Source organism: Melanerpes formicivorus, unplaced genomic scaffold, assembly GCF_026170545.1.
Source record: "Melanerpes formicivorus ecotype bairdi unplaced genomic scaffold, bMelFor1.0.p_v2 SCAF_60, whole genome shotgun sequence".
Taxonomy (NCBI): domain Eukaryota; kingdom Metazoa; phylum Chordata; class Aves; order Piciformes; family Picidae; genus Melanerpes; species Melanerpes formicivorus.
In genome coordinates, this window is record NW_027142412.1 from 2,758,773 (window position 1) to 2,772,786 (window position 14,014).

The 14,014-nt window shown below is 56.2% G+C and overlaps 1 protein-coding gene across 1 annotated transcript in view; it reads right to left on the bottom strand.

Moving 5' to 3' along the window:
- The window catches only part of KSR2 (kinase suppressor of ras 2), an 85,145-nt gene that overhangs the window by 15,983 nt on the left and 55,148 nt on the right, over positions 1 to 14,014 (bottom strand).

Sequence of the window (14,014 nt, forward strand, 5' to 3'; positions counted from 1 at the left end):
AATTGTCAGGGTTGGAAGGGACCTCAAGGCTCAGCCAGCTCCAACCCCCTGCCATGGGCAGGGACACCTCACACCACAGCAGGTTGCTCACAGCCACCTCCAGCCTGGCTGCAAACACCTCCAGGCAGGAGGCTTCCACCACCTCCCTGGGCAGCCTGGGCCAGGCTCTCACCACCCTCATGGGCAACAACTTCATCCTCACATCCAATCTCAATCTCCCCACTTCTAGTTCTGCTCCATCCCCCCCAGTCCTATCCCTCCCTGACACCCTCAAAAGTCCCTCCCCAGCTTTCCTGCAGCCCCCTGCAGATCCTGGAAGGCCACCAGAAGGTCTCCGTGGAGCCTTCTCCTCTCCAGCCTGCACAACCCCAACTCCCTCAGGCTGTGCTCACAGCAGAGCAGCTCCAGCCCTCTGCTCCTCCTCCTGGCCCTTCTCTGGGCACCTTCCAGCACCTCCAGACCCTTCCTGTGACAGCTAGTAGCTATTACAAAGACCGGGGGGGTTCCTATGCTGTTTATTAACTGCAAATCTTGTAAATCCTATCGATTTTATCCATGTTCATTGCATCCTGTTGTAGATTGGCGTTTTTGCCTGTAAATACAGCTCCCACTTGCTTCCAGCTGGGCTGGGCTGGGCTGGCAAAGTTAATGTTGGGGAGGGAGGAAATTTCAAACCCAGCACATCACGGCCCGGCACCACGGCCACAGGACGTTCCAGCACTGCTCCACAGACCTCAGCAGAGCCATCAAAGCAGCCCAGGTGCCTCTCTCCCCCGCTGCGACGAACGACTCCCTCTGCACGACGCCAAGCGGCGACCACCGCGCCGCTATTTGCTCGCCCTTTCTTGCTCGACAAGGAGCTGCCAACACCCAGACAAAGCCCTGGCTGATACCTATTATGCAGCACCTGAGCCCATTCAGCCACCACCTGCGCAACCTTTTCACGGCAGAGCTCAGCAGCCTCGCTTCCCCTCGCCCGCCGCCCGCCTCGTCAATCGCTCCCCATTGGGGCGGCCACAAAGCGCCGCTCCCGGGGCGGGCACGGAGCGCGGCTCCCGGGGGCGGGCACATCGGCTCCTGCCTCACCTCCTCAAGAGGTCTTCCTTCAACCCTGCCATTGAGGCACCAGCCGGCTGCGAGCGAGCGAGGCTGGGGAGCGCAAGGCCACGGGCAGCCCCCGCCTGCCAGCGGGAACAAAGGCAGAGGATTTGCATCTCCAGGCGGATCCAGGCCTATTCACCGCGGGACTAGGGCTCTGTAAACCAAGCCTTGCCTTCTAAACCTCCCCAGCCCAGCCAGCAGCAGAGCAGGGATCATCAAAGCACGCAAGTGACCCTTGAAGATCATCACAGAATCATCAACCAGGTTGGAAAAGACCTCAGAGACCATCAAGTCCAACCTAGTACCTAACACCTAACACCTCCTGACTAACAAAACCAGAGCTCCAAGTGCCACATCCAATCCCCCCTTCAACACCTCCAGGGATGGGGGACTCCACCACCTCCCTGGGCAGCACATCCCAGTGGCCAATTACTCTTTCTGTGAGTGAAGAACTTTCTCCTCACCTCCAGCCTAAACTTCACCTGGCACAGCTTGAGACTGTGTCCTCTTGTTCTGGTGCTGCTTGCCTGGGAGAAGAGACCAACCCCCACCTGGCTACAGCTTCCCTTCAGGTAGTTGTAGAGAGCAAGGTCTCTCCTGAGCCTCCTCTTCTCCAGGCTAAGCAACCCCAGCTCCCTCAGCCTCTCCTCCCAGGGCTGTGCTCCAGACCCCTCCCCAGACTCATTGCCCTTCTCTGGACACATTCAAGTGTCTCAATGTCCTTCTTATATTGAGGAGCCCAGAACTCAGCATTCAAGTCCAAGTGTTCCCCCAGCACTAAGCCACATCCCTCAGCACCACATCTCCAGGGCTCTGAAACCCCTCCATGGATGGAGACTCCACCACTGCCCTGGGCAAGGCCTTGACAACCCTTTTGGTGACAGGAGTCCCAGCACCCAGCCAAGTCACAGGCTCACAGATTGCAGCAGGTTGGAAGGGACCCTCAAAGGCCATCTTGTCCAACACCTCTGCAGTCAGCAGGGACAGCTCCAGCTAGAGCAGGCTGCCCAGGGACACATCAAGGCTGGTCTTGAATGTCTCCAGGGACAGGTTCTCAACTACCTCCCCGGCCAGCCTGTTTCAATGCTTCACCACTCTCATTGTGCAGAACTTCCTCCTGATGCCTGGAAATGTTTAAGACTCGGCTGGATGAGGCTTGAGGCCTCCACAGCTGCTCTGGGCAACCTGCTCCAGCCTCTCACCAGCCACACAGTAAAGAGCTTTCTCCTGATGTCCAGCCTGAATCTCCTCTGCTCCGGTTTCAAACCCTTGCCCCTCATCCTATCACCCTTCCAAAGACTCCGTCCCCAAGCCCCAGCCAGAGCTGCAAGGCAGTAGGCACAAGCAGCCAAGCAGCTCAGGGAGGTGCAAAGATCCTTCTAGGGGGTGCCCAGCATTGAGGAGCCCCTCTCAAGCCACAGCACAGCCTCAGCTCATAGCCCTCCTCCCTGCTAGGACAGTCCCAGCCCTGCTGCAGATGCAAGTGTCTATTCAAAATGAGTTTTTGAAGTGTTCAGCCAAGCAAGCCAAATCCCAAATTGCTTTATAAACACTCTGCCTTCCACCAGCGTGGGCTGAGGACATCAGCAATGGGAGGTAAAGCCAAAGTGACTTGCAGAGGAACAATTTGGGAAGGATGAGTGAGGAAGAGCTGGAGCACTGCCTCTTGATATTTTTCCCACTTGATGGGAAAAACAGCCTCAGCCATCCCCCCTCCCACTGGGGATTTTTTCCCCTCCCTCACAAATATTGATGGTCACCCCCCTCTAAACTGAAGGCCATCTCCTAGCTGTTGATGGCATCACACCCAAAACACAGACTGCAGGGGGATGGGAGGGACCTCTGGGGATCATCCAGTCCCACCCTCCTGCTAAAGCAGAGGCACCCACAGCAGCTTGGGGGTCACAGAGTCACAAGGGCCAGCTGGGTTTGGAAGCTCTCCAGAGCTGGAGACTCCACAACCTCTCTGGGCAGCCTGCTCTAGGCCTCCAGCACCCTCACAACACACAAGCTTCTCCCAGGTTTGTCTGTGCCCACTGCCCCTTGTCCTGTCCCTGGGCACCACTGACAAAGCCCAGCCCCAGCCTCTTGCTGAGCACTGATCAGATCCCCTCTGGGGCTGCCCCCAGGGCTCTCAGCCTTTCCTCCTCACAGAGATGCTCCAGGTCCCTCAGCAGCTTCATAGCCTCCACTGGACTCCCTCCAGTAGTTCCTTGTCTGCCTTGAACTGGAGAGCCCAGAACTGGACCAAAACCTCCAGATATGGCAGAGCAGAGGGAGAGGATAACCCCCCTCAACCACCTCTACCACCTCTACATTGATATCCAGCACCTCTGTAGGACCAAAGACCTCAGCCTGGCTCCTGGCTCAGGAGCAGGAGTTGATTGAGTTGCACACAGGCTGCCAGGCTGTTCCTAGCTGGTGCTTGGTGCTTTTCATCCCTCTGCCCAACCATCCACATAAACACCCACTCAATTAACTAGGATCACTTAAACACCCCAAAGTGAGAAATGCCAGACCCCAGGGAGCTCCTTACTTGCTGGGTCTGCTGATTTATGGGCAACCAGCTCAGATACCATGGTGACAGCCAGCACTCTGCACCCAGGGGAAACACAGAGGGGGAACTAATAAAGCACTTTAATATAAAAATACCTCTGCTAGCAGCTTGCATCTGCTCTCCAGGAAAGGCAGAGCCAAGGAAGGGCTGCTCCAGTGCTCACACATTCCCCATCCATTTACACACTCCTAGGATTTCACAGGGAAGAAGAAACCTCTGGGGGATACTAAGAAAGAGCTGGGACTGCTCCATTAGGCAGGGGAAATAGAAGTAGGCAGAGGAAATAGAAGAGCCCCAGCAAAGGGGATGGTCCTTTTGTCCTGTGCTCACCATCTCTGCCCAATGGGAGGTCCACCCTTTGATGGCTAGTACTTAGGGAGCAGAAATTTCTTCCCAGCAGCTGGCACATGAGGTAACTACAGAGGAGGAGAAGAGAGGGAGGGAGGGAGGGAGGGAAGGAGAAGAGAGGGAGGGAGGGAAGGAAGGAGAAGAGAGGGAGGGAGGGAAGGAAGGAGAAGAGAGGGAGGGAGGGAAGGAAGGAGAAGAGAGGGGAGGGAGGGAAGGAAGGAGAAGAGAGGGGAGGGAGGGAAGGAAGGAGAAGAGAGGGGAGGGAGGGAAGGAAGGAGAAGAGAGGGGAGGGAGGGAAGGAAGGAGAAGAGAGGGGAGGGAGGGAAGGAAGGAGAAGAGAGGGGAGGGAGGGAAGGAAGGAGAAGAGAGGGGAGGGAGGGAAGGAAGGAGAAGAGAGGGGAGGGAGGGAAGGAAGGAGAAGAGAGGGGAGGAAAGGAAGGAAGGAGAAGAGAGGGGAGGAAAGGAAGGAAGGAGAAGAGAGGGGAGGAAAGGAAGGAAGGAGAAGAGAGGGGAGGGAAGGAAGGAAGGAGAAGAGAGGGAGGGAAGGAAGAGAAGGAGCCAGAGTCAGAGTAGAGCAGCTCTTCTACAGCTGCAGGGAGAAGGGCTGAGCGAGAGGTGACTGCAAAGCAGCCTCAGACCCTGGAGGCTTCTCTAAAGCCCTGGCTGCAAACAAGTCATTTGCCACTGCCTGGTTCTTGGGGCAGCCCTTTGCTGCCTGTTGACAGGGCTCTGAGGGGGCTGGCTGGGGGCAAGGGGCTGGGTGAAGGAGTTTTGACCTCCCCTTGCCTTTGCAGGAGCTGAATGTATTCTCCATGGCACCATCCTCCTGCTATTCTCAACTACAGGAAGGAACAGAAACTTCAACAACCAGCCTGCTTCTGAAGAGAGGGAAGCTGCAAGGTTTTCAAGGCAGGCAGCTGCTGTGCAAAAAACCCCAACCCTGCTTTGGCCTAGGAGCAGTGATCATTAATAGTGTTAACAACAAGAAATTGCTAACACTGTCACAGGAGGGATCTGCTGCCCTGGGCAGCTGCTTCTGTCTCTAGGTAGGAGGATGACTCACAGGTGGAGGGAGGGGATTTTACCCTTCTGCTGTACTCTGCTGAGACCTGCTCTGCAGTGCTGGGGCCAGCTCTGGAGTCCCCAGCACAGACAGGGACCTGTTGGAGCAGGGGCAGAGGAGACCACAGCAATGCTGGGAGGGCTGGAAGTGCTCAGCTGTGAGGCCAGGCTGAGAGAGCTGGGGTTGTGCAGCCTGGAGAGGAGAAGGCTCCAGGGAGACCTTCTGGTGGCTTTGCAGTCCTGAAAGGGCTGCTCAGAAATCTGGGGACAGGCTTCTGAGCAGGGGCTGCTGTGCCAGGACAAGAACTGATGGTTTGCAACTAAAAGAGAGAGATTCAGAGTGGAGAGAAGGGAGAAATGTTTGCCACTGAGGGTGGGGAGAGCCTGTGCCAGGTTGCCCAGAGAGGTGGGAGATGCCCCATGGCTGGAACCATTCCAGGTGAGGTTGTCTGGGGCTGTGGTCAACCTCTTCTAATTGCAGTTGTCCCTGCTGGCTGCAGGGGGGTTGGACTGGATGAGCTTTAAAAGTCCTTCCCAAGCCAAGTCTGGTGGGTTGAAAATTCCTTCCCCCCCACCCCCAACCATTAAATTTGCCAGACCAGCTCAGCTGGAAGCCAATGGAAGCTGTATGCACAGGCAAAACTTCCCAACTTCCTTCCCACCCCAACCCAGCCTATCCGTCTGGGGGTGCCCCAGGCCCTTCCCCAGCAAACAAACCCTGCCTGGCCCCACAGAGAAACTCAGCATCCTCTAAGGAAAACAACAATGATAATAACAACAATAGTGAATCATGCTGAGATGTCACTCCAGAGGGAAGGGAAGAGCTGGCAGAAGCAAAAAGCCTTTGGTGGGACCATCTCTCAGCAGGGCACTTCATCACAGGCTTTCCCTCAAACAGCCACTTACATCCCCTGCTCTCCAGTGAAGTGCCTGGGCTCCCAGCCCCGCTGTGTTAAGTGCTTTCCCCAACAAGCCATGGCCAAAATAGAAGTGTTTTGAAACACTTCACCAGCACAAAGGAGAGCCTGTCCCTCCAGCATCCCTTTGCCAGAGGAGTGCTGCTGAGGAACAGCCACCAGCCAGGAGCCGACGCTACGGTGGCAAAGCTCAGCCAGCACCCTGAGCTGCCCCAGCACCCTGAGCACCCTGAGCTGCCCCAGCACCCTGAGCTGCCCCAGCACCCTGAGCACCCTGAGCTGCCCCAGCACTCTGAGCACCCTGAGCTGCCCCAGCACTCTGAGCTGCCCCAGCACCCTGAGCACCCTGAGCAGCCCCAGCACCCTGAGCTACCCCAGCACCCTGAGCTGCCCCAGCACCCTCAGCACCCTGAGCAGCCCCAGCACCCTGAGCTGCCCCAGCACCCTGAGCTGCCCCAGCACCCTCAGCACCCTGAGCAGCCCCAGCACCCTGAGCTGCCCCAGCACTCTGAGCTGCCCCAGCACTCTGAGCTGCCCCAGCACCCTGAGCTGCCCCAGCACCCTGAGCACCCTGAGCTGCCCCAGCACCCTGAGCTGCCCCAGCACCCTGAGCTGCCCCAGCACTCTGAGCTGCCCCAGCACCCTGAGCTGCCCCAGCACTCTGAGCAGCCCCAGCACCCTGAGCTGCCCCAGCACCCCCAGCAGCCCCAGCACCCTAAGCAACCCCAGCTTGTGGTTCATAGGATCACAGAATTGAGTTGGAGAAGACCTTTGTGATCATGGAACCCACCCATTAACCCAGCACTGCCAGATCACCACTCACCATGGCCCTCAGCACCACATCTCCATGGCTTTGAAACCCTTCTGTGGATGGAGACTCCACCACTGCCCCAGGCAGCCTGTTCCAGGCCTTGACAACTCTTTCAGGGAAGAAATTGTTCCTCATGTCCAATCTAAACCTCCCCTGGGGCAACCTGAAGACATTTCCTCTTGTCCTATGGCTTGTTCTTTGGGAGAAGAGTCCAACCTCCACTGCACTCCAACCTCCTCTCAGGGTGCTGTAGAGAGCCAGAAGCTCTCACCTGAGCCTTCTTCTCTCCAGGCTGGACAACCCCAGTTCCCTCAGTTGCTCCTCATAAGCCTTGTGCTCTAGACCCTTCCCCAGCTTCCCTGCCCTTCCCTGGAGCTGCTCCAGCCCCTCAATGTCCTTCTTGGAGTAAGCACCCAAAAGTGAGCCCAGGATTCAAGGTCTGGCCTCCACCAAATCCCCTTTTGGGAACTGAATATTTCCTCATGCCCACTTTGCTCTGGGGAGACCTCACCTGGAGTACTGTGTCCAGGTCTGGAGCCCTCAATACAGGAAGGACATGGACCTGATGGAGAGGGTCCAGAGGAGGCCATGAGAATGCTCAGGGGACTGGAGCAGCTCTGCTGAAAGGACAGGCTGAGGGAGCTGGGGGTGTTCAGCCTGGAGAAGAGAAGGCTCCAGGGAGACCTACCAGAGACCTTCCAGTACCTGAAGGGGGCTACAGGAAGGATGGAGAGAGGCTGTTCACAAAGGACAAGGAGCAATGGCTTCAAACTAGAGCAGAGCAGCTTTAGATTGGATGTTAGGAACCAGTTCTTCACCATGAGGCTGCTGGAACACTGGCACAGGTTGCCCAGGTTGAGGCTCCTTCCCTGGAGGTATTCAAGGTGAGGCTGGACAGGGCTCTGGGCAACCTGATCTGGTTGAGGATGCCCCTGCTGAATGCAGGGGGGCTTGGACCAGATGACTTTTGGAGGTCCCTTCCAGCCCTATGATTCTATGAGAAGCTAAACCCTCAGGGAGCACCAAGCTGCCTTTCCCCATCCCTCCCACCCTCATCCCTCAGAAGATTTTGGTCTCCTCCCCACCTTACCCTGCTCCACCAGCTGCCCAAAGCCAGGCTGCCTCCAGGTGGAAGATCCATACCCTTTTAATGTATGTATTAATACCCACATTGACTTTGCTGTTGTCAGTCATTATCAAGATTTCTCCAGCCTGATGGCCTCTTATTGATCGTGAAGGAGTTTGTTCCCTTGGGCCAATCCATTCTGATCCAGCCCCTGGCAGGAGATCAATACCTATTTATTATATGATCTACAAGCTCCATTATTTAACTGCCAGGAGAAGGAGGAATGTAGCAGAAAGTCAGAGGAGGGAAAACAACCCAGAGGCAGGGCAGGAGGTGATGCTCCAGCTCCAAAATCCAGCAGCCAAGAGAGGGGAAGGTGAAGGGGGGGGCAGGACCTCAAGGCTTCCCCACCCAAAAGCCACCCACAAGGAGGGAGAGAAGGGCCAGGGCCAAAAGGCAGCTTGTGAAAAAGCCCAGCTCCTGGCTCATAAACATGACAGAATCACAGCATCATTAGGGTTGGAAAAGACCCTTTAGGATCACAGAGTTCAACTGTGACCCAGCTGCCATGACCGCTAAACTCCAGCCTGGAGCACCACATCAGCAGCTCCCTGAACACCTCCAGGCATGGGGACTCCACCACCTCCCTGGGCAGCCTGTTCCAACCCCTCACCACCCTTGCAGGGAAGAACTGTTTCCTGATCTCCAACCTCACCCTCCCCTGGCACAGCTGAAGTCCATTTCCTCTCATCCTGTCACTGGTTACTTGGGAGGATGTGTGGCTCTAGCCTGGCATGGAAGAAGAGAGTGTGGCAGCTCTGTGACTCAGTTTCCCTCCCCTTGAGCAGGATTTAGAGCTCCCACTGAACTTTCCAGGGCAGGAAAGAAGGCTGAGAGGATGCAGTTTGTAATCATTTGGTTGCACAAGTTGGGAGAGAAGGGCCAGAGCCAAAAGGCAGCTTGGGAAAACCCCAGCTGCTGGCTCATAAATGTGACAGAAGCACAGAACCATCAGGGTTGGAAAAGACCCTTTGAGACCACAGAGCTCAACTGTGACCCAGCTGCCATGGCCACTAAACTCCAGCCTGAAGCACCACCTCTTATTAAACCCAGTCTGCTTTGCCATGGGGTTAAAAATCAGCCATGGAGGAGAAAAGTCTCTGTTCCTCTTGAGCAGAGGACCTGAGCTTATGCTCATTCCCAGCTCTCAGCTCCACTTTGCTAACCAAGAGCTCCAGGGAAGGGTTTGGGAGATGCTCCCTCTGTGGTAGAAATGTTCCCAGAGCCTCTGCTGAAAGGCACCTTGGACAAATTAACTCTCTTTATACAGTCCTGCCACGGTCAAGCTTCATTCCTAACGTGCTTCAGTGCTCTCCTTGCTCCTCCTGATGCATCCCAGCAGGGCCATAAATCATGGATGGCCACCTGGGCCCTGGTGGGACTCCTCGTTGCATCCTCTAGATGCAGAGTCACTCCAGCACTGCTCTGGGAGCAGAGAGGAGCCAAACCCTGCCCAGAAGCATCTCAGGGTGCAGCCCCCAGGGGCTCTGCTCAGGCTCAGCCACATGTGAGCTTTGAACTGAAAACCAAAGTAACCTTCTCAGGACAGCTGCATCCACCCCCCCCAGCCCCCCACAAGCCAAGGGAAGCTCCAAGAGGGGCAAGCTCCAGCTCAGACCTCAATCCCCTCCTGCAATCCACATTCACATCCAACACAAACCACCACAGACCCAGCCAGGAAGCTGCACCCAAGCTGCTGTTCCCACCCCTCTCTCCCCTTCCTTTCAGTACAGACCCAATGGCTCCCAGGAGCCTTGGGAGGGCTCAAGAAGCCTTTCTGGTTGTTTTTGTTTTCATTTTCCTGGAAGGAACACCCAGGAGCCTGAACCCTGCTGCTTTCTGCAATCCATTCCCTGTTGTGGGTGGCTTGAGTCATTTTCCTAGCATAAGGAAACTGTTAGACTTTGCCTTCTGGAGGACCTCCTGGGTGGCTCAGGCTTTGCCCTCCCCTCCCCGTCGGGGGCTGGGAGCAGGAGCCCTGAGGACCCGAGGGGAGCTTACCCAGGCCTGGCTTTGTCTCATTCTACACCAAGTTGTCATTTGCCTGCTCTCAGCACACACAAAAAATGGCATTTCCCTTTCATTCCCACCAGGCTGAGGACTTTGATGCCTCTCCTGCTAATCCATTTGCGCAGCACTGGAAGCGGCAAGGCTCACACTCGCTCCTGCTCAAGACTAATTAAGATGAATGTTAACCATCCCCACTGCTCATTACCCAAGAGAAAATCTATTAGCAGCTCTGATGGAAGAGCTCTTTGGAGCCACCACCTCCCATCACCCAAAGATGCTGAATTTCTTTCCTTTTCGACTCAGACACATTAAGAGACAGCTCAGGAACCACAGACTGGGCTGGGTTGGGAAGGATCTTTCAAGGTGACCCAGTCCAACCCCCTCCTGCATTGAGCAGGGACAGCTGCAAGCAGAACAGATTGATCACAGCCCCAGCCAACCTCACCTGGGATGGTTTCAGCCATGGAGCATCTCCCACCTCTCTGGGCAGCCTGGCACAGGCTCTCCCCACCCTCACTGGCAAACATTTCTCCCTGCTCTCCACTCTGAATCTCCTTCTTTTAGTTTCAAACCATCACCCCTTGTCCTGGCACAGCAGCCCCTGCTCCAAGGTCTGTCCCCAGCTCTCTGATTGCCCTCTTTCAGCACTGCAAGGCCACCAGGAAGTCTCCCTGGAGCCTTCTCTTCTCCAGGCTGCACAACCCCAACTCTCTCAGCCTGGCCTCACAGCAGAGGGCTTCCAGCCCTCCCAGCATTGCTGTGGCCTCCTCTGGCCCTGCTCCAACAGGTCCCTGGCTGTGCTGAGGACTCCAGAGCTGTCCCCAGCTCTGCAGGGGGGGGTCTCAGCAGAGCAGAGCAGAGGGGCAGAATCCCTTCCCTGCCCCTGCTGCCCACACTGCTGGGGATCAGCCCAGGGCAGGGCTGGCTGTGGGCTGGCAGCACACATTGCCAGCTCATGTCCAGCTTGTCACCCCCCCCCAGCACCCCCAAGACCTTCTCCTCAGGGCTGTCCTTCACTCCCCAGCCTGGATTGATGCCAGGGGTTGCCCTGACTCACGTGCAGGACCTTGCACTCGGCCTGGCTGAACCTCACAGAGTTCACACAGCCTCACTTCTCCAGCTTGTCCACGTGCCCTTGAACCATACCCTGCCCCTCAGGTGTGTCAAGCCCACCACTCAACTTGCTGTCATCCCCAAACACGAGGAGGAGGCACTCAATGCCACCATCTGTGGCAGTGGTGCAGACATTAAGCAGCGCTGGTCCCATCCACGATGGTCGATGCAGAGAAAAATCAGAACATTAACCCAAAGCATGGCAGCAGCAGCCTGCTCCTGCCTCAGTTTCCCCACCCAGCTTTTGCCTGTGCACAGTGGTGATTGCAGGGGGAGGGGCTGGGGGGGAGATATCTTCCTGCTAATGAGGCAATCCTTGAATATCACAAACGAGCAGGAAGGAAAACGTAGGGACGTGGAGCAGCAAAAATAAAGCCTGCTATAAATAATCCCCCTCCAGCACGGCTGGTGAAGCCCCTTCCAGGGCTGGGCAGCTGCTTGCAGCCTGCCAGCAGCAAAATGGAGATTTCTTTAACAGCTCCAAGGAAATTGCTCTTTTTTATCTCTTGCTGGGGGGAAAAGCAGAAAGCCATCCTAGAGCCACCGGCCCTGGGCACCCAGATGAAAAGGAGACCCTGCAGCACGCAGCCAGTCCTGCCCCAGGGCTGAGCACAGAGCTGAGCAAGCCTGGGCATCCTGCCTTTGGAATCACAGAGCTGTTTGGGTTGGAAAAGACCTCAAAGACCATCCAGGCCAACCAGCATCCCAACGACCACCATGGCCATTAAACCGCGGCCCCCAAGTGCCCTGGCCACAGGTTCCTTGAACAGCTCCAGGGCTGGGGACTCCACCACCTCCCTGGGCAGCCTCTGCCAATCCCTGACCACTCTTGCAGCAAAGAAATTGTTCCTCATCTCCAACCTAACCTTCCCCTGACACGATTCCAGGCCATTTTTTCTCCTTCTATCACCTGATCCTAGGGAGAAGAGACCAAACCCCAGCTCACTGCAGCCTCTTTCCAGGGAGCTGTAGAGAGCAATGAGGTCTCCCCTCAGCCCCCTGTTCTCCACACTAAACCATCCCAGCTGCCTCAGCTGCTCCTCACCAGCCCTGCTCTCCAGACCCTTCCCCAGCTCTGTTGCCCTTCTCTGGGCAGGCTCCAGCAGCTCAATGTCTGTAATCAGCTCCATCAGAGGGCTGGGACTGATTTTCCTTCACTCCAAGCAAAACCTGTCCTATCCCTTAGGAAAGACCTGTTCCAGGGATCAGGGAAACATGCATGGGATGGAGACCTCCACGTGGTGAGAAGGCTTTTCCCCACAGGAGGTCACCACAGATGCCCCAAGAAGCTTCCTGAACTCTTCAACCAAGCAGAGTCCACACAAGGGCCAGAGGTATAAGGAGGGGAGCATCCCTAGGACGTGTTAGGGGAGCTTTTGCCCCGAAAGCCCAAGGAGGTGCTCCTGGAGAAGCACCAGCAGCACAGAGCCCTGTAGGAAGCCTCAAAAGGGAATGAGTTGTGTCTGGAGATGAACTTCAGGCAACAAGTGTGCTCTCCTGCAGTCCTGACCCTCCTAAAAATGGCTGGAGACTGAACTGAGCCCCCTTCCAGCAACCCCCTTCCAGCATCCCCCTTCCAGCATCCCCCTTCCAGCGTCCCCCTTCCAGCGTCCCCCTTCCAGCGTCCCCCTTGGCTTTCCCACATCTTCATGGCCAGCCCAGCACCAGCACAGGCCAAGAACTGATCACATCCCAGAACTATCCCAGCAGGAGAAAACCCAAACAGGCTTCCAGCTGCAACTGAAAAGCTGTTGTGATGGTCTGGATCAGACTTTTTCTAGTGGTGCCCAGGGACAGGACAAGGGGCAGCAGGCACAAACTGGAACCCAGGAGGTTCCACCTGAGCAGGAGAAGATTCTTCAGTGTTGGAGGGTGCTGGAGGGCCGGAGCAGGCTGCCCAGAGAGGTTGTGGAGTCTCCTTGTATGCAGAGCTTCCAAGCCCCCCTGGGCATTGTGCTGCTGGGCAAGCTGCTGTGGGTGCCCTGCTTTAGCAGGGTGGGGGTGGACTGGATGAAGCCCAGAAGTCCCCTCCAACCCCCCCCATGGTGAGATTTAGTCTTCAAAGGATAGAGCTAAGAGCAGGTTGCTCCTTGCAGGCAAAGAGGTGGTGATGCTCCAAGAGGTGTTGAGCACAGGTTATATTTAGGGCAATCCAATAAAGTTCTACTTTAACCTTAAAAAGAGGACCAAGGGGAGGTGGGAACAAGAGCAAGCAGCACTGGACACTTCCCAACCCTGGTGTTAATGCAGCAGCTGCTGCAGCACAGGTATTCATTTTGTCAGACTGTCAAAAGTGTCACCTCCCTGGTTTCATCTAAAGAGGCATCAGAACAGACACCACTTTACAGCCAGAGAAAAGCCAGGATCTGTTGCCCAGGTTTGGGTATTGAATAGGATTGAAAAGCTGAGCACAAAGGGGCTATGAAGGGACCATGGAGGGGAGCAAGCTGGAGAAGCAGCAGCAGCAGGGAGGAAGAGAGGGCTGGGGGGGCTCTGACGCACCGATCAATACCTGTGTTTGCAGACTTAGCATAAAGCTTTTGGACAGGAGCTGATTGATGGAGACCTGAAAGGCTGCTGAGTTCTCCCAGGTGGCTGTTTTGTGCTCCAAAATCAAAAGCCTGGGTTTTTTTCCAGTTCACAGGTGCAGAAAGACAGCCTCTGGTTGGAGTCACCCTGGCACAGAATCATTGAGTCCCAGCGTGGTGGGCTTGGAGGTGACTTCTGGAGATCATCCACTCCAACCCCCTGCTAAAGCAGGGCACCCACAGCAGCTTGCTCAGCAGCACAATGGCCGGGGGGGGTTGGAAGCTCTCCAGAGGAGTCTCCACAACCTCTCTGGACAGCCTGCTCCAGCCCCCTCACAACAAACAAGTTTCTCCTCCTCTTCAGGTGGAACCTCCTGGGTTCCAGTTTGTGCCCTCTGCCCCTTGTGCTGTCCCTGGGCACCACTGAGCAGAGTCTGGCCC